The 26090-nt window shown below is 37.0% G+C and overlaps 1 pseudogene; it reads left to right on the top strand.

Moving 5' to 3' along the window:
• The first annotated feature begins 6764 nt into the window (after positions 1-6764).
• LOC121413601 lies at positions 6765-25224 on the top strand (annotated as a pseudogene).
• Positions 25225-26090: the final 866 nt, after the last annotated feature.

The following is a 26090-nucleotide window of genomic DNA, read 5'->3' as shown; positions in this document are numbered from 1 at the left end:
TCATACTATCGTCGATTATTTTTTCCTATTCCATTCTTATAATTCAGTCCTCCGACATGTCCGATTGATTGGAGTTTACTTCTCCATTTTTTTTTAATGAAAAAGATTGACTCAAATTATTTTTCTTTTAAATTTCGAACTCATAGTTCATATTTAATGATGGATATGAATTGAAACAATCTTTTTTTTCTGCAGCATTTGAAAACTATTAAAGTCCTAAGCGTTTTATATTAAAACAATAATACTGCTATATTCTTTTTAACTGAAAAAAAATTGCAATACAAATACATGTAATACGTGAAGTTACGGAAATAATTGTTTTCCGACTTGGTAAAATGTATTTATATCATGGATGTTGATAGGCGCCATTGATTACTATCTGATATAATTAATACAGCTTTTAGCTTGCGACACATGTTATTCTTGATATACAATTTCTTTAATGGAATTGTTGTCCCTGGCGCCCCCCCCCCCCCACCCTCTCTCTCTTCCTCTCTCCAATCTTCCCTTTCTTTTATTTCTTTATTTCTTTCTTTATTTATTTATTTCTTTCTTTCTTATTTCTTTCTTTCTTTTTTCTTTCTTTCTTTTTCTTTCTTTCTTTCTTATTTTCTTTCTTCCCTCAATCCTCGTTCCATAGTATTTTTCTTTCCATCTTTAAATTCATTTATTTTTCTCGTCGTTATTTCTTTTTAAACCCAATTAATACTTTATATACCTCCTGGGCCATGAGGAGTGGGGATTCCCTCCACACCGAAACGTAGACAATTTGCCAATATCGGTTATCTTGGAAGAAGGTTGAGTAATTTTCCATCCCCTCCGCTCTTTTGGGGGGCTGGGGAGCCCAGCCTTTTAATTGGCCTAGAATGCTTGTCCCCCATATTCAGTGCATTCTTCTTAATGTTTGAATATTATGTTACGTGTTTTTAATGAGAATATATATTCAGCATGAATAAAATATTGAATGAATGAATGAATGAATGAGAGAAAATATGACTCTTTATTAGGTAATATTTCATTGAGAATAAAAATCAATAAAAAAAGGGGAAAGGAAAAATATACATCCCTATTGCCGCCACCCCCCCCCCCAAATAAAAATAAAAGCATCATGTCATGATTCCGCTCCAGATTTTAGGAGTAAGGTGCGAGTGAAACAATGATATATATATACAAAGATCTGAAAGTCGATAAATAATAATCAATATTCTGCATTCATTCATTTATTGATGTACATTTTGCTCGTTGTTTTCATCATTTTGTATTCTTGGAGAATTGATCGACTCATTCTCGGTTCCACAATATAAATCTAAAATAACGATTTTTTTTTCGTGATTCGCTATAGTATGCCTGCATAGTCTAACAAAGTATAAATTTTTTGCTAGTTTTTTTTTCTCATTTCTAACAGAACAGTATACAAATTACATAAAAATACAGTTATGATAAACAATTGAAATTTAAACGAACATGTAACAAAATACATATATATCTGAATTATACATTTGAAACCTGGATGGATAATGAAAAATTAGTTTGTATATAGCTGAAAACAACATACTGGAAATGGTAAGGTCCATTGTGAAGCTATGCTTGTAAATCGTGGACCCCTCGAATGAAATTATTCAATAATAGTCAACATTTGTGACTGAAGCCAAGAGAGAGGAAGAAAAATTTAAAAACGAAAGCAATAACATAATACATGAAATGAGCAATGTACGAAAAATAACGAGGAGAGACGATGAAGAGATCATAATTTCTGCATGTGGACTAAAATAACAAAATGGGACACAAGTGATGTAACAGTAACAAGTATAGGAAGTTGACGCGCAAGGAAAATGGATCAAAGAATATGCCTGGTTGAGGAGTGGTGACGAGTTCTTTGGATATCAACAAGAATAACAATAAAAGTAATATCGAGAGAGTAAAAATGTTAATGATATTGATAATCACAAATGCTAAAAATAATATAATGATAATAGTAAATACAATAAATATAGTAGTAATAATATATAGTAATAATATTGATACCCGGTAATTAAAAAAGAGACATGCAGTCCAATAAAGTGAGGTTTATACGGAGCCAATAAAAAACATTCTTGAGTTTTCTCTTGAAGGCTGCGAGTCTAGGGAAATTGTTCATATCACTGATCAATGCACAAAGTATTCCAAAATTTAGGACCTTCAAAAGTGAATGTATTTTGTGCGGAAAGTGTTCTGAGAAAGGATTGTTTTACTTTAATTTTTATTTTTGTTTCATTTCTAGTTTATCGACATTAAAATTCGTTTAACCATCTGTTGCGACGGTAGAATAATATATATTCAACTGTCGGGTATTGTTAATATTAATCTAGACGAGGACACCTGAAGAAAACTTTGTTGTAAAAATAGCAGAAAAAATAGTAAAAAATATTGGTCAAGGTGTGAGCAAAATCCGTTAAATAGTAAGAAAGTTATTAGAGTTCAAAATTTTGGATTTGTGACGTCATAAACGAGCAGCTGCCCCATGTGTTATGTAATATAAAATTATGAATTTCTAGTTTTGTATGGTTCCTGATGACTTAATTTTGTTTTCTTTTCATGATCGGGTGTGAAATGATTTGTCTATTGATATACAAAAGTTGCAGTGAAAACCATTTTCAGTTTTCTGAGAAAATGACATTTCATTGATTTTTTACTATTCGCTATGTAGAAATGCTGCTATGTACAAATCAAATAATTGAAATTCTAATAACTTTTTAATTATTTGATGAATTTTTCTCAAACCTTCGGCAATATTTTTTTATTATTTTTATTATTTTTCTGCTATTTTTACAATAATATTTTTGTCAGGGTGAACATCCCCTTTGAATGCTATCGCTATTGAAATTGGTTCGCATTATCGTCTCAAAAGACATTTAGTTAGTTATTTTGTTATATATGGCATTCTAAATGAAGTTATTTCGACGAGACAGTAAATGTTGAATGTATTAGTCATGTAACTTTGTATTGCTATCGGCTTATTATGTCTCATCCCTACTCTTTCGTGTGTATTGTATTAGTTATATGACTTAGATGAATGATGCCATGTCTGATTTATATTTCATGTTGAATCTTCTGACGTTATATTGTTTTGTGTTATGTTTACTTGTGAAAATATGTACTAAAGTCAAATTATAAAATTGCGATTATTCAAATTTCTGCTCCAAGAGTTAAACAACAGGACTGGCCCCTCATTTGAAGAGTACATTGCAACGTTTTGGGTACAACTATTCTAATAATTTGTTCTGCTTATGAAAATGAAATGATTAAGATTTAATATATAGCAGAATAAGGAAAATTGAAGTAGAGATCCAGAAATCAGTGTGTATCGCATTCAAGGTAACATGCACTAAAATATTTTATCGAAATAATGCAACATTAAAGAAAACCGCGTTGACTTCATAGTTTTTATTCCGATTTCAATAACTTTTTTTTAGTATTTTCCTAGCATCCTACCTATAAAAATTACAAGTCAAGGAACTCCAATGAATTTTGAATATGCTTAGAACATTCACCAATATGATATGGAAATAAAATAAATAATCTATTGACAATATCTATGGTAGTTACCAATTAATGATCGATTTTAATATGAAAATAACATCATTATTGTCAATAACCATATCCATATATGCAAGGCAGTTCCTTGTGATAAGGACCACGTCCCACATTAAATATTTTCTGTTTCCGTAATGTCATCAGGTTATGTTAAAATGATTATTGTCTGTATACGAATGTATTAATATATATTTCCCCTTTTGTCTTAACATTTCAAATAATATGTGACATCGCTTTTATTGATATAGACCCATTTTTTTTCCTACTATGGTTTTCATGGAGCTCCCTTTCCCCTGTCACAATTTGTAATTCTTTCAGTTATTTTTTTTATTTTTTATATGCATTATGATTACTGTGACATGTATTGAAATTATCAATAAATGCAGAAACACCTGCTAAAAATATGTTCTCCTGCAAGATAATTGATTTAAATTTATTTCATCCATTTTCAATATATACATTAGGTGAAATTATACGAAATATGCGTATCTTTACATTCTCCTCACTTTGTAAAAATATTTAACATTTGTACGGATATTCCGAAATAATAGATTTCTGTGTAAACAATGAAATTGGTAATACAGCGTGCATGGCATGAGAAGCACCAAACGCGTTATTTTTCACTCTTCTCCGCTTCATATTGAAAAGCATGTTTCGGTCTAATAATAGTTGAATTAATATAGTTCATATCAAAATCCAGACAAACGTTATTATCATTTTTTTTACTGCTAACGCATGCACAGGTATGCCTGGTAAATCGAAGCAGACAAACAAAGCTACAGACGCCCTCTAGCGAGGGCTCAAACTTTAATAAAGAAGTTTCTGTTGCGAGATGGCGCTCTTAAATTATGGGAAGTCGCTAATTTTTTAAACAAAACTCATATCACGTATCTGTACGGTTTTTTTTTATAGTAAAACACAAAAAATGCAGTTGGCTACTTGTACAATCATGGCGGAGATAACTTTGATGATAGTGAGGAGAAGGATAATGATTACTGGTCAAAGTGAATAAGTCGAGAAATAATAACAAAACAAACACATAACAAAGAAACAGGGGCCGCGGAACGGTTTTCAAAGGGGGGGGGGGGGGGGAGCTGACCATGCAAAACTCACAATCATATGGTAATTTTTACGATTTTGTACACGGTTTTGGAAAGAAGTGGAGGCCCTCCCCCCGCCGCTTTTGCGGCCCTATCAAAGTCGGATTAAAAATAAGCCCCACATGACTTTGTTAAATAGTGCATTACACATTTTACGTTTAAGGGAGAGAGAGAGACGATACTGTCATAAACAGGCACTCATTTCATGATTTGTAGTCTATGTTATGAAATATTTATGAAATATTTTTCATTTTATAGATGTTATAATATAAAAGCTCTTAATAACTGAGTCGTATGAAGTTACAAAAAAAGAGAATCACGCATGATAATGGTATGATTAAAACTACGGTATATGAACTCAAAATGGGAATGTTTCTCATCCCATTCAGAGGTCATGGGTCTTGCAGCTACGTATAGCTAACGGTTTTGTGGAATTAAGAAGAACTTGAATGTGTCTTAGGTTTTATTATTTGACGTTAAATTTTTAGCATTCCGCATGTTTGATTTCCCCAATTTAGTAAATTCATTTTTTTCAGGTTGGACCATATACACCTCCACCGTCGTATAGATTGGAGCAAGATGGAGACTTGCCCCTAGAAAGTTTTACGACCAAGGCAATGAAAGGAGAAAATGCTTAAGAAATGGAAAAGGATGGTAGTGTAATATAGTTTTGATTGTATGAAAATCTATTGCAAAATTATATTTTCAATTTTTAAAAGTCAATATTTTGCGTTCACTTGTTTTGTAAAACAGAAAATGAGCACCATACGCTGAGCTGTGCCCCCTTTTTATGCCACTGTATATCTCCATTGTATAATGATGTTGGTGTGCATTGTTCTGAGAAGCTAAGAAAGTATGATGAGTGCTTAATTGTTAGCAAGCAGCCAGAGGACTGAAGGCTTAATGCCCCCCCCCCCGAGAGACTTGGTAATGAGGACAAATGCCTTGCTAGTGATTCCGTGCCACCGGTTTGCTCTATATACCAACTGAACTATCACACCTCAGCCGTGAGGGAGTAATAATTTGAATGCACATATGATTCTTCATAATTTCATCGCATTTTGTAAGTCTAGGTTCCAAATTTGGTTACAAATAAACAGAATTTTAGAAACTCAACGTGCTCTCTATCCACGTTGAGTGCGGTATGCCATTTAACTGAGTCTCCTTATCATTATTATTATTCAATAGCCGCCAATGAAACCTGTATGTTGTGCTAAAATTAATCGAAAGAAAAATAATGATCGATTGTGACCTGGAAAGGGAAATCATTTGTAAATTTCATATTTGTTGAATGTTACAAAAATAGCTAGGACATCTCATCTTCCCCCAATGCTGAGATTCTGCTCATCCAAATGCTTTGTTCAATGTCCCGATATCGACAGCAAGTAACTCGTGGTGCTCGCTTTTATCAAGTTAGCTAATTGACCTTCACTTCCCAAAATATTTCCTATACTTACTCTTGTTACTTGTAAATTTGTGAAGAACTCAAATTGAACATTAACCCTAGCTGCTGAAATAGCAGCATAAATTTTGACGACGATATAATATCAGCAGCAACAACAAACAACAACAATAACATTTTTTTTTAAATATGTGACTAGAGGTTTATTCTATACTTCGAACTCTGCCTGCTAAAAAGGTATTTTGATACCATAAACAAAATCTTGCTTACTTGGGGATTCCCCACTTTTATGACGTCAGCGCATGCCCATATGCGAATTTAGCGCGCGGATGATTTGTTTTGAGTTTCGTTACTTCACTTCAGTTCAATTTACTATTATGATTTTCAATACAGTGCATGCTGCAGCGCACATGCTGCTTGATGCTTTGTATCTTGATCTTCGACGTAGTTTTGTAGGAGCCGGTTTTGCATCTAACTTTAGTACTTAGTATCTAGAACATGTAGAAAGTCGATTCTTACGGCTAATTAGATTAAAGCCTAAGTTTTGGTCTTCGTTTTATCGTGTGACGTGTGTCAACACAACAATGCAGAGTCAGACTCGGAGGACCAACTTGCGCAGAGAACTAACTTGCGCTAGTCTTTGTTGAGCTGCCTTGGCCGACCACACCCAGGCTAGGCCCTAGCCCAGCCCAGCCGGGCGTACAGGCGTGTCAATCTTCTCAAGAGTCAAGTTCTCTTTGTATGATTTTAGATGGTGGGAGATCGAGATTCAGAGAGCATCTCTGGCGCTGGCCTCACCATGACCATGGGGTAAGTAATTTCTCAAAACTAACTGTCCAGATCGAGTCTCCCAGGCAGCAGCAATGCAGACAATGTTTGAGACAGCTGGCAGCCTAACCCAGGGAACTCCACGCGGGCGGGAGCCCAGGACCTTACGTGTAATTTGGCATACTCACCTGTCAAGCGTGAAGTATGGTCAAAATAATTCTCCGAATAAATAGTTAAAACAGAAATCAAGCACTTACCACGATTATAATATGGATGAAGGTCTAACGAGTGGCAGTTTTCTGACATCTGGGCACAAACTGGAACCTCAAAAAACCGAAAAGTTCTCTCCTACCCCCGACCCGTCTCGATCAGCCATTTTTGTTATGAATCGTAACAAAATGGCCGATCGAGACTGGGGTAGGAGTGAACTTTTCGTTTTTTTGAGGTTCCGGTTTGTGCCCAGATGTCAGGAAACTGCCACTCGTTAGACCTTCATCCATATAATCGTGGTAAGTGCTTGATTTCTGTTTTAACTATTTATTCGGAGAATTATTTTGACCATACTTCACGCTTGTCAGGTGAGTATGCCTTACACGTAAGGTCCTGGGCTCCCGCCCGCATAGCGGGTTACTGGCAGCCATCTGTTTCGAGGAGTTTGTTAACATTTTTTTTTTTTAATTTCTCCTTATACACAGACGGCTCGCTATCATGCAGCATGCAGCCACCATTAGGGGGTTAACAATGCAATGCAAAATCCCCCCGATGGGGCTCATCGATTTTTGTCTTTTTATCATAAAAATATATAAAACGAATTGTACCAAAATCCTAAAGATTATTATTCTGTTTTGGCCTGAAATGCACAAAAACAAGGGGAGAATAAACTTAAAAGGGGAAAAAACAGTGACTTCGGCTGTTGCACAAGTTTACTTCCCAGTTTTATCCGAACTTAATACATAAACATATGGCCATTGAGTCTAGTCTTGAAGATGCAATGATGAGGTTTTTTATATACTGTCATATACTTCATCATTGACGTCTTGACACTAGCCATAGTGTCCTAAGCGAAGGACAATAATAAAGATGGATTTCCCGAGGAAATCCATCTTTTCATAACATGATCGCTCGAAATACGTTAATTTTATTAATTTCTACACCTTCCTACGCCTAATGCGTAGGAAGGTTTTAAAAAATGTTAAATAAAAATGTAAAAAAGGAAGATTTCTTACACGTACCTCACTGATGCCACGTAGACCCCTCGATCCATATGTAAACAACGGAAATACAATAGCATAGACCATTGAACTGCCTATGTATGACGTACTTCCGGCTAACAACGCTGTTTTGAAAAACCATTTATAGATAAAAATTATTATTTTACAAATATTGAAATTTATTACGTTATAAATAATTTGTTGAATACTACAAATTATTTATAATTACGGAATAAATTTTAATATTTGTAAAATTATAATTTTTTTATCTATGAATGGTTTTTCAAAACAGCGTCGCTAGCCGGAAGTACATCATACATAGGCGGTTCAAGGGTCAATGCTATTGTATTTCCGTTGTTTACATGTGGATCGAGGGGTCTACGCGGCATCAGTGAGGTAAGAAATCTTCTTTTTTTTCAAGCGATCATGTTATGAAAAGATTGATTTCCTAGGGAAATCCATCTTTATTATTGTCCTTCGCTTAAGACACTATCATAGGCAGATCCAGGGGGGGCCCGGGCCCCCCCTATTGGCGGAGCAAAAAAATATAAAAAAAGGGAAAAAGAAAGGAAAAAAGAAAAGGAAGGGAAAAGAGAGGAGAAAAGAAGAAAGGCAAACATAAGAGGAGGAACATGATTGAATAAAATAGCATGAGGGGAAGACTTTGAAAATAATTTTTTGAAAAATCTAGTTGTTAGGATATAACATTTTTGCTCGCGCTTCACGCTCTTATTGTCTTTTAGGGGATTTGCATATCTTGCTCAATATGGAGCTTGAAATATCAAACTTTGAAGTCAATATACAAAACATATTTCAGCTGGGAAATTGAACTTTCATTATTTTGTTTGATTTACAAATTGATTTTAAAAAAGTGCTCTGTAAAAATGTCTGTGTTATGGTCTGAATATTATCATTTTCGCGCTTGCAAAATTTGATTTGTCAGGTACCTATTATTTTCCTGTATTCCATAAAGTTCTCAAAAAGTTCCCTATTCAGGTCAGATTGTCAAAACGTATCAGCTAGCGCTGCACACTAGCATTTTGATTAGTGAGTTATGTATATCCCAATATTAATTCTAAATTAAACTACTTTGATGACAGTTTATCAAAAATTTCGGCTCGCGATTTCCGCTCGCATTGATAGATTTCGTGCATTTGATGCCAGTCAGACCGCAGGTCCCTATGCTAATGAGCAAAAAGGCCAGATTCATCCAAATCATCTCGTGGCTGAATCCTCCTCCTTGCAAAATCTCGTGATTTGTGAGATTTTCTTTCTCTAAGAATTTACCTGTTTTAACCTCAAGTTAAATGAAATATTATTGCACCATCGGATAGAGTAAAAGTTACTCTTTCATATTGGTAATTTATTTTGGATACAATATTTTGTTAAATAAGTAAATTTCTGGCCTGAAAATGTGCCTCAAAACTGAATTTTCTTCCTCTGTTTTCTTTTGCAAATTGTGCAAAACTTTTTATTTTGAGCCTCAATAATATCTATATCACCATGAAGCTGAACTTCTGTACTTTCTCACAATGCCACTCTTGATATGCGGCACCTTTTAATCGGGTCAAGATCACACTTTTCCCACCAAGGTACAAGACGAGATTTCTGAAATTTTGTACTTGCATGAAATCCAGAGTTCTGATTGGCTGGATAAGATTCACAGAACAACAGGCGCGGGGTATTTGAGGAGATTACCACATGGGAAGTGTGACCTTCCCACGAACCCAGGCACTGGGACCGTTGGAATTTGCCATTATGTGGTCTCTTTGACCAATCAGAGTGCAGTATTCTTGTTTTCAAACTGCTTTATGTACTTGGCAAATGAAAGTGTGATCTTGACCCGATTAAACCAATTCTTATTTTGAAACCTATATCATTTCAAAGCATACATATTCAGCTTTATCATGATATAAAAATCATTTGGGCTCAAACAAAAATAAAGTGTGAAAATAGCAGCTTTTGTCAGGTGAAAATATTTATTTTGTAGCATATTTTAAATCAAAGTTTTAACCTATATTACAAAATCTTTGAATAAATCCAAACACATGACCTGAAAGAATGATTCTTCCTCTTTACAATGGTACCAAATTCATGAAATTCAATGCACAATTAGAGCAGTAATGACCGAATGAAAAGAGGTGTTTTGGTCCGCATCAAGCTCATTAAATATGCAAAACATCTCAAGTCATGAATATCACTTGGATGAAAGAAGCCACTTTCTTGGGACCTGCAGTCTGACTGATGCATAATTACAAAAGTGCTTTAAATGTCCAGTTTTCAGGCCATAATATTAACAGATTTTGCGCTCTCATGCTTAGGAAGAGAAATATGAAGATAGTCATCATTTTCTTATGATGACATAATGCCCTTATAGAATGTCCCGGTCCTATGTAAAAACAAGGTAAAAACTCAAGGTAATAATAATAAAATACATCAGCTCTTTTTTAACTTTCATCCATCATGATTCACAATTTTCCCACAAATTGTTTGCAATTCAGAGCTTAAATTGACCCTTTGTTAGATCGGAATATCATATGTTTTTAGCTCGCGCTTTGCGCTCGCTTTATTGATTTTCATGATAAGAAAGGTAGGGGAAGGCGGGGTAAGTTGTGAGAGTTTTTGCTTTTTGCATGTTAGAATTAATATGATTAATAATCTTGTTGAAATAAGTACCTTGCCTTAAAATTTAATTCTGATGAAATATTTTCCACCTATATATAACTTTCTATCCCCACACTGAAAGTCATCGTGACCTTTGAAAAAAAACGATGTCAAATGGCTCAACTTGCCCCATATATGGGGTAAGTTTGAGCCACCTTCTGGGGTAAGTTGAGCCACAAAAACTATGTACAAAATGTATGAGGGGAGAACCAGCATGTCAATTTTTTGTTTAAAGTCTTTTCACTTGCTAATTCTCTATAAATACTAACATTCTTTAAAAGGAAAAGAGCAGTCATGTAAATTTGCTCCTTTCAGCCAGCATTTCAATCGATTTTTACGGTTTGTTTGTTTTTTAAGATACATTACCATAGGAATTACCATGGCTCAACTTGCCCCATGCTGTTTGGCTCAACTTACCCCAGTGCGAACTTAGTGCGATAATTTTGTATCCACACATTTAGTATGCATCCATCATATAAAAGACTATGACAAGAATGAAGATCCATACCTGGACTAATAATGTTGTTATCATGTCTTTATTATATTTAAAGATGTGTGTGTTTATAAAGCACTTATCTATTTCACACTCTTTTTTACTTTTTTGGCTGAAATTCATATTTTTCCCGAGCTAAAAAACTACTTTTTGTTTCAAAGTTGAAAACAATGTGGTGGGGTTAGGGGTTATGCTATGGGTCATCAATACATGACACCACCACAATGTCTGACTCATTCATTATTGGCCTGGGGCTGGTGGCTCAACTTGCCCCTATGCTCAACTTACCCCGCCTTCCCCTACGTAGAATACCCAAATTCTAGGTCGAAATCTAAAACACACGTTAATTCAGATACGCAGATTGTTCTCTATTTAAATCATTATCCAGTTTCAGATCACAATATCAAAAAGTGTCTGCTCGTGGATAAATAACTAACCTTATCCTTTTCATGATTTACAAAACATGAATAGAGTGTCCAGAATTTTTCCACTCGCGCTTCGTGCTCGCATCAATAAAGTTTAGTTTATATACTTAGAGTCCTTCCAAGATTACAAAAAGTGCTTAGCATTTCCATTATTCAGGTAAAAAAGGTCAAAAATTTTCAGCTCGTGCTTCGCGCTCGCAATATTTGAATGTTGAAATATGTAACGTCTTCATGGCTAAATGCAAGCAGTCCATAACAGGTACAATTTCGAGCAGTTAAAAACATATACAAAAAATTTCTGCTCGCGCTCTGCGCTCGCATTATTAATGTAAGGAAGATCCCCACTTACTCATCCTTTTCATGATTTACAAAACTAATTGAATAGAGTGTCTTGTTCAGTAGGTCTAAATCTCGAAATTTTTTGCTCACGCTTCGTGCTTGCATGTTTCATTATATACCTATTCTGTTAAACAAAAAGTGCTAAGAATTTTCATTCCTTAGGTAAAAATGTCAAAAAATTTCGGCTCGCGCTTCGCGCTCGCATTCTTTGATTTTTAAAAATGTGTAACGTCTTCATGGCTAATTGCAAGCAAGTATTTAACAGTACCTTTTCCATCACTTCATTTCTGCTCACTCTTTACGTTCGTAGTAATTATTAACTTGCATACACATCTTTTTTTTCAGGAAGACAAACATTTCCCAGAATGTTCAAAATTTTAGGAAAAAGTACATAAGATTTCCAAAAAATTTAGCTCGCGCTTCGCGCTCACATTATATAAATAAGGGTTATGGTATTATACATTTATGTTCCATAAGAATAAGGCTAAAAATTGACCATTAGGACTACCCCTTCAAAGAAACCAAAAATCATATTCGAGCGGCCGATCAGGGAAATATGGCTGAAAAAAATTCCGCGCCCCCCCTATTGGCGAAGGCTGGATCCGCCCCTGACTATGGCTACAGTGTCAAGACGTCAATGATGAAGAAGTATATGACAGTATATAAAAAACATCATTGCATCCTCAAGACTACATTGAGTCCCTGTACAGATCAAGCTAGAAGTTCCTAGAACTTTGGTCTCTGTATTTTGTGAGTGGAGCCAACAGAATTCCTAACATACCTTATTGTGGGCGTAAAGTTTTACCTATAAAACTTGTTTGCCCCTCTTCTAATTTCTTGAAGTCAGTATAGTGGAAAATAAACTGGTACTGGTTATATGGCGATGTGGGTTTCAGCAGGTAAAGGTATTAATGAGATTATAGGCAAGTAAAAGATTGGTGAGGGTTAAACTTTTCATTTTTGAGCTCCCAAGTTTTCTCTAGATTTGACTTGAAAGAGTTATGGAAGTGCTCTTCACTACTTGATTTGGCAAGTTATTCTACTCAGATACTGGATGTGAGAAAGAATTTTGTCTTTTTTGAGTATTTGCTCTGGTTTGGTCTAGTTCTGGAGTCTTCATTGAAATTGAAGAATTTTGAAGTCTCAAGATCGTCGGTCCCTTGAATTATTCGGAACACTTGGATAAGATCTGCTCTGTGATGTCGGTAGGATAATGAAGGTAACTTTAACTTCAGCAGAACAACCAACATAACAGAGACCGAAGCTTTTGGTGTAAGACAGCCCTAGACCAAAAGCTTCAGTCTCTGTATTTTGGTTGTTCTGCTGAACTGCTCTGGTTCAACTCACCAATACATATGATAGTAAAATGTCAGAAGTTGTTAAATAAATCTCCAGAAACGACGGTTATTCATGTCTAAGACAGCCCGAGACAGCCAATCCGGGGGGGGGGGGGGGTTATGACCACAAAAGTGGTATGTACATGTAAGTGCTGCGGGTGAGACAAAAAATAGGGGCTCTGGAACAGGCTTCGGAACTACAAATGTTTGTGAAAATTTATGAGGGTCCTTGGATTGGAACAATTTGCCTGCATGAGAGTGCGTATGCATGTAGACAGGAATAGCCATCATTTCTGGGGATTTATGTAACAATTTCTGACATTTTACTATCATCCCCATTGGTGAGTGTTGCCAACGCAGTTCAGTGGAATTAACAACCAAAATACAGAGACTGAAGCTTTCGGTCTAGCGTGCATGCGGTGACAGCCCGCTAGACCGAAGGTCCGCTAGACCGAGGGTCCGCGAGACCGAAGGCCCGCGAGGCCGAAGGTCCGCGAGACCGACTTTTTTTCCCTTCATCGGTTGCCGGTTGAAAGCTTGATATTCCAAGCATTTTGGTAACAATGATTAAGATGGGTAACTAAAAGAACAATTGACGCAAGCGCGGAAGCTGAAAATTTTGATATTCCGATCTGAAAAAAATTGACAGTTTAATTGACGTTTTTAATAAAGAACAAGATGTATAAATCGAAGCGAGAGTTGTTTTTTTAGGTTTACATGAAAACGGGACATTCTATTCACCTATTTAATCATGAAAAGTATGGGTTTATTGCTAAAGAAGTGATGCGAGCGCGAAACGCGAGCTGAAAATTTTTATATTCCACTCTGAAAAACGGACATTTTGAGCACGATTTTGAATAAAGAACGAGTTGTGCATTTCAGTTTCGCTTGCCGATTTCTGTCTAACATTACAATCTTATTTTATTTTTACACATCTGGAATTATTGGGGGGGGGCAAAACGATATGTTTTTTGTCCCCCCCAGGATCTACGTCTCTGATCGCAAGTTTATACTGTAAGTAGCAGAAACACCCCCTCCCTGCACCACTCCCCCCCCAGAGAGATGTTTCGTGCGTGCAATACGTGTTTCGCACGATTCGTGTGCTCACCACCGCCCCCCCCATAACATGCACATGTTACGCCACTGCAACGAGGCATCTTAAACCACTCGACCGCGGCAACCGATGAAGGGAAAAAAGTCGTTCTCGCGGGCCTTCGGTCTCGCGGTCCCTCGGTCTCGCGGTCCCTCGTTCTCGCGGTCCCTCGGTCTCGCGGACCCTCGGCCTCGCGGACCTTCGGTCAAGTGGTCGGACCCCGTGCATGCAGCTATAGCTTGGTGGCACAGGCACTGGGTGCGCGCGCGTAGACGCAATTGTTGGACAGCACTCTGCTGGCCACTTGTCACTAATGCAATGTTGAAAGCTACTAAATTCCTTCAACCTGATTGGCTGATAGAAAATTTGTTATAGAATTTGTTCATTTCTGACTATGGCAAGTATAATTAATGAAACGGTGGGTATTTCATAAATCTGTAAGTTGGAGCGGCTTGAAGAACGACTAGTGAACCTTTCGTATACGTGCTTAACATTTACCACAAGAAAGAATCAACAGTCATCTTAAAGTCACTCTTAACCTACGAACAGCTTGTATGAAATGATCTCCAGCCACCTGATCAACTAAAAACTGTACTTTCTTTCAGGCTACCTCCTGTTTCTCACTTGGAACTCACAGCCCTTGCCGAAGAAGTGTCCCATGAATACTACACGAATCTAGGGCTTAACCTGGGTCTGCATGACCCAAAGCTGAGGAATATTCTGAGAGACAATGGTTCTCAAGAAAGAGCCACTTATGACATGTTATGCTGCTGGTTTGGCGACACGATAGAATGTGAGAGAAGACTAAAGCTGGTGGAGGCTCTCAAAGGTAGTCATCTCCGTCATCTTGCGGATAAAATAGAGCAAGGTAATCTACAAGAAAAATAACTTGCATGTAATGTTATCAATAAATTAGAGCAAGTTACTTATACCTTGGTCACATTTGCTCTATGGCGAGTCGAAAACAGCTGTTTTAACATTTTTTTTGTCCAACTACATGTAGATGGTTTGAATTAAAATTAATAAAAGGACTGTTTTTGGCTCGCCGCATGGCCGCCGTAGAGCAAATGTGATCAAGGTATTAGTAATCTAAAATGAAAGCACTGGTGTGTAATGTTTAAATGTTATCAGGAACATTTTTTCTCAATGCATTCTATGATATGATCATCCCTTCAGCTGACTTACCTACACTCACTGATGTTGACTAATACATCTAGATGGAGATCAAGGTCAAGAGAGAGAGAGCGGGGGGGGGGGGGGGTGATGGTGGGGAGAACCCACTCACACTCTTGAGAAAACTCTTAATTTAATGTGTTTGTTTGAATTGAAGAGTTCTTGATAATGATTTTTTTTTGTGATTGATTATGTGAGTGATTTTGATGATTAGATTTTGTAGTCGGTGAACCATATGTTCTTGGCTTGGTCCTGTAATTGGATGCCAAATTTCCACAAGCAGTTGTATCATTGATACACACACTAAGTGTACATTCTTATAAATACATTGAGGTGTGATGCAATGATAATTCTTGTACTATTGATGTGATCATGTCTGCCATAGGTGCCTACTGCTCAAGGATTTTGAACAATGACATACAGCAAGATGCAACCGAAGAGCAGATTGACCAGTGCAAGAAGGACCTCATGGAAGAATATGCCATTGCATGGTGCCAAGTACAGACGAAACCACTGGATCCAGATACCTTGCTAGCACTAAATCTCATCTACACCAACTTGGTGTTACTTGGTGAAGACCCCAAATCCAAATCAAAGCCATTAAACTATGAAGACATCCTAAGCAACAAGATTAATGATGTCTTCCTGCGCCGTGTGCTGGTGCAAGGGGAGGCTGGGGTTGGTAAAACAACCTTCCTCTCTAAAATCATCAATGATTGGATTGAAGAAACCCACTTTCAGGAGTTCAAGCTGGTCTTGCCGGTTCGCCTCAGGGAATTGAAGGATGGGAAGACCATCGGGGAGATAATAAAGCAGAATTATTTGCCTGATAATGAGGTTACCGCCATGCAATTGGATAACTACATCAAGAAGAATCAAGAGAAGGTATTGATTCTCCTGGACGGCTATGATGAGCTTGCTGAGCTCTGTGCGGATTCTATTCTGAAGATCCTTAAATGTCTGGAGTATAAGAAGTGCTTCGTCATCATCACCTCCAGGCCTTGGAAAGCAAACGAAATACGGCACGACATCGAGCTGCGGAAGCGCTATGCCTTCGTGGAAATCAAAGGCTTCACAAGAGAGAATGTGAAAGAGTTTGTCTTCCGGTTCTTTAACAATGTTGGCGAAGCCCCAGAGTCTGCTGAAAGCCTTGTCAAGTTCATGGAGAAGGGCAGCCTGATTGCTGAGAATATGTCACCCTATCCCATCTTCTGTGCCATGTTGTGTCATCTGTGGGAAGAGGAAGACCGGCGGGAGGCAGTTCAAAAGTTAAAAACTTTCTCCCAACTCTTCCAGGAGATCATTCAATTCTTGAAAGACCGCTACTTTGCCAAGCGCTGCAAGAATTTAAGTCTACGCTCCTGTCAGGAAAAAAAAATGGATTTAAAGAGGGATCTTGAGAAGAATTTCCTCCAGCTAGCAGAAGTGGCATTCAGGGGACTTATGAAGAATGATATGGTGTTTCCTGAAGATACATTCAGTCAGCAAGTTCTTCAATGTGGATATGATGTTGGCCTCCTTTCGAATGATAGAAAGTGCCTTGGTAAATCAGAGAGGAAGAGGCCATGTTTGATGGGGAATGTGTTCTTTCCCCATAAACTTTTTCAGGAATTCTTAGCGGGTCTGCACCTGGCAGAGCAAGAAAAGACAAATCCCCTAGAGTACAAGGATCTGCTCAATACAATCCTCAGCAAGAATAGGGATGAGATGAAATTCCTGCTATTCTTTGCTGCTGCCCAGGAGAAGAAGGTAGCCCTTGATATCACATCAGGCCTGGTCAACAAACTTGAACAGTCGTCTGTGCGATCTACTGTATGTGTGGATAAAACACCTCACAAGCTAATAGTCGATGTGGTCTTTGAGAGTTTTAGTGAAGATGTTGCCAAGGTTGTGGAGACTAGGTTCCCATCTCTCTCACGGGTTAAAGAACTCAAGGTTGATGATGCCATGTCTGCTCACACTGTTGCAGGGTACTTTTTCACATTTAAGAATCTTGTAAGTGTTCTTTTCATTATTTTATTTTGCGCAAGACACCATAGACCAACTGCTTGTTCTTACATGAATCCTAATTATGGCCACCAAAGGCAATGTTAGTACACAAGTCGTGATAACCAGGTGTCCAAACCAAAGTGAAATGGGGGAGGGGGGTTGGCTAATCATTTCATCTTGAGAAAAGTGAAAAGGGTAGATAAACAGTTTCCAGAGTATCTTTATGCCTAAGAAGGAGTGATCGTGATCAAGTCAAATTTCTTATCCTAGCCATCAATCAAATTGTTTACGATGGAATACAAATAAATTTATCACAAAGAAATGAGTTCAGGAGATATGATTCTGAGCAGGAAGTTATTATAGATGATGAGTCCAGATGATTGGTCTGGTTATATCCATATTTACCTCTTAATCTTTTTTTGCAGAGAAGTGCTGTTTTCTTGGAACGACGCTATGGCTACACTCTTTCCAGCGACCTTGCAGACAAGGTATGTACACTCACCAGTCTTCAGAAAGTTCACCTTGACAAAGCATCATTCCATGAAGTCTTTTATGAGATCTTTGCAGCGGAGGCAAAAAACTCTCAGGTAAGCAACAGAAAGTTTATATTTACGATGTTAGTGGTCATATGGAGTGGTTTAGGTTCCATCACTTGTACATGTGGAAGTACATGTATACAAGTGGGTTGCATGATATTGCAATTGCATAGAAATATTGTGACAGAATTGTTGATAATTAGATGATGATTGATATACATGTACTGTTATCTCTCTTGAACATTTTTCCAGAGAATACAACTTTCTCAAATAATTTTTAGGTTTAATTTAGAAAGAAGTTATAGTTTGTCCAACCATCCCATTCTCTTGTTTTATCCCAACTCCTTACATTTTTTATCTCTCGTTTCATTTAGTGAGTGGCTCACTCTCTAAGTATTCTCATTGAGACCTCTTGATCATCTAATCAGGCCACGGATTTGTCATCACTAATTATTATCATTGTCATCCTCCTATTCTTTCTCATCATCACCATTGATGATTGTCACTATAGTCATAATTGAGTCGTCACCATGGTATTCATCATCATCGTCATCATCATTGTTCTTGATCATTACCACCTTTATCAAATGATCATTTATGTCCTTTAATTTCAACGCCTCCATGTTCATCAGTCATCATCATCACCATCATCACCATTACCATCATTTTTACCATGATGATGATGGTGATAGTGATGATCATCATGATCTCATCACTACCATGACCATCCTAACACCACCACCACGATCACCATCACCACTTTGATCAACATCTTCGCCATCATCATCATCTTCATCATCATTGTTATGATTATCATCATATTTAATCATCACAATCTTCATGCTACCATTTCACCTCCTACATCACAAACATCTTCATCATCAGATCACCTTCATCATCAAATGAAGTCTGGTTAAAAATCTCTTTTCCCCATTCAGGTCAAGTCTTTCACTCTCAAAGGCATGCCAATAAAGTGTCCATCATCATCATCCCATCTAGCCAAGGGTTTGTGTGACATGCCCCTCTTAGAATCCTTGATGCTCCACCATGTGACATTTGAAGCAGAATTCTACTCCACGTTGATGAAGCTAGCCCATCGTGCTAAGGTAGTAATACTATATTGCGTTTCATGGCTGAAAATGGAGGAAACATGAAAAGCAAGCCTTAATATTTTATATTTTGAAAGGGTCAGGTGGCATTTTCATTGGGCACATGACATTTCTATATCACAGCACAAATGGTATATTATGAAGAGGGACATAAAAATGAAAAAAAAAAAATAGTCAATTATGAGGCAGCAATGCCAGTCATTGAAGCTTCCAATGTCATGCCTAGGATTAATTTGATCATTGTAGGAGTGTACAGTGTATAAGAGCAAAGGCTATCCAACCTTGGTCGTAAGATGATTTGTGGGAAAAGAGAAAAATAAGACCAAACAAGTAAACAAACAGTAAAGTTTGATAGTGATCAGACCAAGACTAGTTATAATGCTAAGGCAGATTTAATAAGAGGTCATTGAGATTTGAGACCAAATATAAAAATCAAACTACAAAAGTCATTGCTACCTCAAGAAAGGTCCTTGGGAGCTAATATTATTCAAATAATCGAAACTGAAAATATTCAAAGTTTGATTAGATGTAAGAGTGGCAGGCCTTGGTTAATCAAATTGAAGAAATCATTTTTTAAAGTTTAGTACATGTGAGTATATAATGTTTTTATTCATGAATATCAAAATTTTGATTTTTTTTACCTTTCCAGCTGGGTTGACTGACCCCCTGGCTTCTGGACTATTATTTTGACAGGATCATTTTTTGTCAAAGTTGCATTGACAGATTTTGTGCTCACAGATCTATTGTGTCCATAGCTTTTACAATTAGGAGTAAACTAATCTCACATTTCATTAACTTTTGTAGCAAAATAGTTCTAAACTTTTTGGCTGAGCTCTTTTGTACTACACTGGAACAAGTCTGATATTGACTAGAGATTGTAAAAATATTATGTTTAGAACTTTTTTTTATTGAATAATTCAACAAACTTAGATATGATTTTCATTATTTCTTTCATTACAGATCAGTGAGCTTCATCTGGCTGACTTGAACCTTGAATCAGAAGCTGTCACTTCAGGGAATCTTGCTAAAGCAGTTTGCTCAATGCCAAGCCTGAAGAAACTCATCCTATCCGAATGGACTGTTCTTCATGATAAATTCTATACCAACCTTGCTGCCAAAGCTTCATCTACCCAGGTATATGATGATGGGTGATGATGATGACAATGACGATTATGATGATGATGATGATGGTGATAATGGCAATGATGGTGGTCATGATGAAGATGATGATGATGATGGTGATGATGATAGTGGCGATGATAGTGACGATGATGGTGGTGGTGATAGTGGCAATGATGGTGATGAAGAATATGATGGTGGTGGTGGGTTATGATGATGGTGACAATGGCAATAATGATGATGATGTTGGTAAAGATAATGGTGGTGATGATGATGATGATGATGGTGGTGATGATGATGGTGATGATGATAATGATGATGGTGGTGAAGATAATGGTGATGATGATGATGGTGATGATGATGGTGATGATGATGATGATTGTAGATGATGATGATTCTGGGTGATGATTGTGGATTATGATGATTGTGATTATGATGGTAGTGATTGAGGATATTGCTAGGAAGACGTTAATGACTGATGTGAGAGTGGAGATAATAATGGTAATGGCAAGTTGTAGGAGTACTGCTAGTAAAAGTAGTAGTCAAGAGTAGGAGTAAAATAATTAGTAGTAATATTTGTGGTAATAATTGTGGTGGCATTAGTAGTAGTGGTAGTAATAGTATTTGTCATAATAGGAACAGTCATACATGTAGTAGAACAGTATGTTCTTTTTTGTAATGTTATTGTTTTAATTGGTGTCATATTTATCATTGATTTCAGATTGAGGTCGTCATGCTATCTGACTTGGAGCTCACAGAGAAGCCATCTCATGACCTTGCAATCTGTTTGAATACCATGCCTTGTCTCAACAGTCTGGCAGTTGTCAAGGGAACAGAACTTCATCCCAGGTTCTTTTCAATTTGTTCCACTCTTTCTCAAGAGGTAATGTAGTACTCACAGTTGATGAATTTATTTGTTATAAACTCATTCCTTCTCTTTGTCTTCTTTCTTCACCTTTCTATTATTCTTCACATTTATTCCCCCATCTTGCTCTTCATGAACTTTAAAATTGAGGAAGACAGTCTAACCCAAATTGTCATATAAACAGAAGTTGTGTACTTTTCAAATTCTTCAAAATTCAAAACAAAATATGTCAGAAAAATTCATATATTGTCAAAACCGATCTCATCACAAAGTAACCAACCAAATATTTTAATTTCAGAATGGCCAGGATGAAAACCAGTCGATGAGGCATCAGAAAGGCTTCATCCTCACGCTTGATGACAAGACCATCAATTCTTGGTGCAAGCATAAACCTGTTCCCTTCCAACCAAGACTTGCATCCTTTGTATATCATTGCAGCAAGACCGTTGATGCAAAGATCTTGCAGAAGGCATCTTTACCGGAGCTTTTAGAGCTTGAAGTACAGGCTGCGTTGCCTAACCGTGATCCTGAACTGCAGGATGTTGATGGCTTCAGCGAGGCAGTGACGTCATCATTCCCTGGTCTGCAGCGACTTGTCCTCACCCATATCTCCTTGGGAAACCATAGGTCCATGGTGATCATCGAACAACTGAAGGGTCATCCAAGTCTCCAGAGCATCAGGTACCCTTAACTTTGGGATCTTTGTCAATTGTATTTATCTCTATAAACTGACAAGGTTTTTGGAAAACCCTTGACAGACAGTTGTCCCGGAAAGGTTTGCTGTTTGGTAAGGTGTCCATTGGGGACACTTGCCTTTTGGCAAGGTTTGTTGTTTGGTTAGGTGTCCATTGGGGACACTTGCCTTTTGGCAAGGTTGTTTCTAAGGGAGATGTGCTGTACACATTCGGGAACTGTTACCAGTTGAGATGTCCTCTGTTAAAGGACTTGATGATGATGTGCAAGACCTCTCTATGTGAACTTTTTTTTCCAAGAACTAGGAATGATGGAAGGGAGGTAGATAGTAAGATGTGTGTGGTCATTTTGAAAGGGGAGGAGAATTATTTTTTTTGCTGCATATTCAAAATCTAAATTACAGACCTCAAAGAAGACACAAAGGTTACAAAATGAGAATCATTAATGAACAATTGAACAGCATAACGTACAGCTATAAAGTATCACTTAAAACAATCAAGTAATCAAAAGATATTAGGAAAAGAAGTACAAAATAATTTGTTGTCTTCAGGGCATGTCTCACAAAGAATAAAATGTGACTTCTAGTCAAGCTAGCATGCCAGCATGGATGTGTGTAACAACAATGATAACGGTTCATCCCCTGTGCATAACATCAATCTGACCAATGCGCTGATTTATGCCATATATATACCCGATTTCAGAGTTTTTGCCTGTCAGATATTTCATCTCATACCTTTAACATATATCATCAGTTTGTGAGTTATCCAGATTTCACCCCACTCTCACTGCAGTCCTGGTGGTGACACAAGATTTACTCCTGCGACAATTGCTGCAGGCTTTTTTGTCTAAGGTGTTGGGTCAGGTTGCAATATGGTTTCATTTTAGGGTTAGGTTTAGGATAGGGTATAGTGTAAAATCCAGGGTTGTAGTTCGCGATTCCATTAGTGTGTGGAATTCACAGCAGAGAAATTGTCGCCAGAGCAAATGTCATGGAACCATCCCTGGTATTCCCTTTCTCTAATTGCACGAGTCAGTGGATCCTCCACCCAACCCTCCTACTCTACTAACATTCATTGATATTCATATTAAAGATAAATTCCAGTTCTGGTAACGATCTCAGAATGACTTTTTACAGAATCTAATATAATGACCACCCAAGTGTCTGTTTGTACGAATAAAAAATATGTGCCAAAGGATTCTGGAAGAAATTGTGTAATTGCTGAGAAATAAGCAAAATAAGCGCAGATTCGGTCACTTCCGTCGGGTCTTTATTCCAGCAATAATAATACACTGTCCCACGTGTGCCTGTCTGTGTTGGCGATCTTCAGTGTGATCGTATTTCAGCTTAGATTTTATGATTTCACAAAGTTCAGTTTATGTAACTGTACCAGATCTAGATCCACGATGATAGCCTTAACCTTGGTTTTACAGACTTTCTCACGAAATCAGTGTTTTACTGCAACTACTATCATTTAGCTTTAAGTGAATACTATTTTTTATCAATTGTCCGTAAACCTAGGTTCATCAAATGCCACACTGACAATGGGATGGATACACTTTGCCAGCCAGGGGGGAGATATCAGTTTCTATGGAGCATGGTGTGGTAAGATTATTAACTATTTAACTAATTATTAACTAGGTAGTGGTAAATTGAGTTAGCCCAGGTTACTCTGAACTAAACATGTGTTTCAGTCCTTGCTCCTATGAAATGTGAGGTTTCACCTTCCAAATTTAATATTTGTGATTCGACGATCTGTCGAATAAGTAGAAATCGAGTATGTTTTCATGCAAGTTTTTCCTGACCAAGTATTAATGCACAAGGTCTCATATGAAATATGACAAAATGGATATTTAAGTTATGAACTTTGTTTCACGAATAGATAGCAGAAAAGCAAGAAAAACTCACTTAAAATTGTAATTTGCTTGTGCAAATCAAAATTAACTAGCACCCCTTTCTATTGTTCTAACTCAGTCATCAGTGTATTATGATCATTGAGATTGGCTTCAAAGGAAAGAGGGGAAACATATCTCTTTATTTGTGTACATCTCATGAAGCAAAACTATGATTATGATAGGAAACGATTACACTGAATCACAGTGTCCTTTTTTCTGGCACACACTGTATACTAGACTAAAGAGTTTGTAAACTTTCTGTGTTTTCTTTCTTATTTCTTTTTTTCATTCCTGCCATTGTTTATCAATTTTAGGATGAGAAAATATATAAAAAGGTAGCGAACTAAATGTACAGTTATTTTATTTTCCCCCAAATTGTATACCTTAACAACTAGATATCTTTGTCTCTGTTTGATAGGATGTTTCGTTTTCATTTTTTATGCAGCGAGAAAAGATGTAGTCTATAGGATGTCGGATACCTCAAGTATTATGGAGCTGTCTTTCATGGTTCCTGTGTTGGTGATGGACTCTACAGATTTCATCGATATAAACAGTACTTCATGTTGATATCCTTTAATGGTTGTACTCTATGGGGTGACATGAGAGAAAGCTATAGCCCATTCATTTTAACACCTGAAGTAGTCTCATGGTACTTCTTCCTTTCCTCAGCTCAGTGCCTTGAACGCATAATCCATGTGGATTAGCACTTTTAGATATGCTCTAATTATTGCAATTAATTAGCAGAGTTGCAATTTATGTCTGGTCTCTGTCTATTTTCTTTAATAGGAATGCATCCATTGATTCACCCAAATTTAGCTATCAAATTCAAAGTCCGAACTCAAATTTGTTGATGAATTTCCTTTGACTCTCCTTTCCTGTCTATCCGAGGGACAATGAATTATTTTGGTGTTGAATATTGATGGTTTTGAATGTTTGTGCTGGTGCTGAGGCAAAACAATCGCCGTCGACAGCACCCACCTCAAAGCTATTCTGCTGTAGGGATTAACATCATTAAGCTCCCACAAATACCTTTTATGAAAAACCTAATTCCCAGCTCAGTTTACCAACATGGGATGCTCCCAAAACAATATTCAACACCTTCTTTAAAATGACCAGTAGATATTTTTAAGAGTTATTCACCCACCATGCCTTGAGAAGAGATATCTTTAAGTCCATTGCCAAAGTTTTTTTTTAGAACGTGAGGATTTCCAGCCAGTTAGTGCCTTATTGGAGTAGATGAAAAAGTGCCATTAACGTCAGTTCTTCTGTAATTCTGTCATAAGAAATTTTGTTGTTGGACCTTAATTAGGGGGTATTGCAAGAAAATATTTGAAATCCTGTAGTAATTTTACAATGTATCAATTAATGTTAGCTGTATCAAATCATTTTACATTCCTTGTTTCAAGAAGCAGATCACCGATCAAGTGAAAATTTCCAATGAATTGCAAGACGTATGATTGCTTTTTTTTACCCAAATTACGCTTGAAATTGATCGCAAATTCCTTGCAATGCCCCCTTAGACAGACAATATGAGAAGTAAATATGTGTTAGGTGCTTTCAAATGCTGCGTTTGTGTTGAGATTGTGAATGAGGAATACATTTTGGGTTCAGAAAAATTTAGCTAATCACATTTTTGCAAGCTTAAATGATAACAATCCTGACATTAGGCTGGGTGTATTATAAAGCATGCATTAGTTTTGTTGTCTCACCTGCGAAGCAAAGTGAGACTATAGGCGCCGCTTTTCCGACGGCGGCGGCGGCGTCAACATCAAATCTTAACCTGAGGTTAAGTTTTTGAAATGACATCATAACTTAGAAAGTATATGGACCTAGTTCATGAAACTTGGCCATAAGGTTAATCAAGTATTACTGAACATCCTATTAGAGTTTCATGTCACATGACCAAGGTCAAAGGTCATTTAGGGTCAATGAACTTAGACCATGTTGGAGGAATCAACATCGAAATCTTAACCTGTGGTTAAGTTTTTGAAATGTCATCATAACTTAGAAAATATATGGACCTAGTTCATGAAACTTGGACATAAGGTTAATCAAGTATCACTGAACATCCTGCATGAGTTTCACGTCACATGACCAAGGTCAAAGGTCATTTAGGGTCAATGAACTTTGGCCGAATTGGGGATATCTGTTGAATTCCCATCATAACTTTGAAAGTTTATGGATCTGATTCATGAAACTTGGACATAATAGTAATCAAGCATCACTGAAAATTTTGTGCAAGTTTCAGGTCTCATGATTAAGGTCAAAGGTCATTAGGGTCAATGAACTTTGGCCGAATCGGGGGTAT

This window comes from Lytechinus variegatus, chromosome 4 (genome assembly GCF_018143015.1).
Source record: "Lytechinus variegatus isolate NC3 chromosome 4, Lvar_3.0, whole genome shotgun sequence".
Taxonomy (NCBI): Eukaryota; Metazoa; Echinodermata; class Echinoidea; order Temnopleuroida; family Toxopneustidae; genus Lytechinus; species Lytechinus variegatus.
Note: the sequence above shows the minus strand (reverse complement) of the source record. Positions and strands in the feature narration are given on the sequence as shown.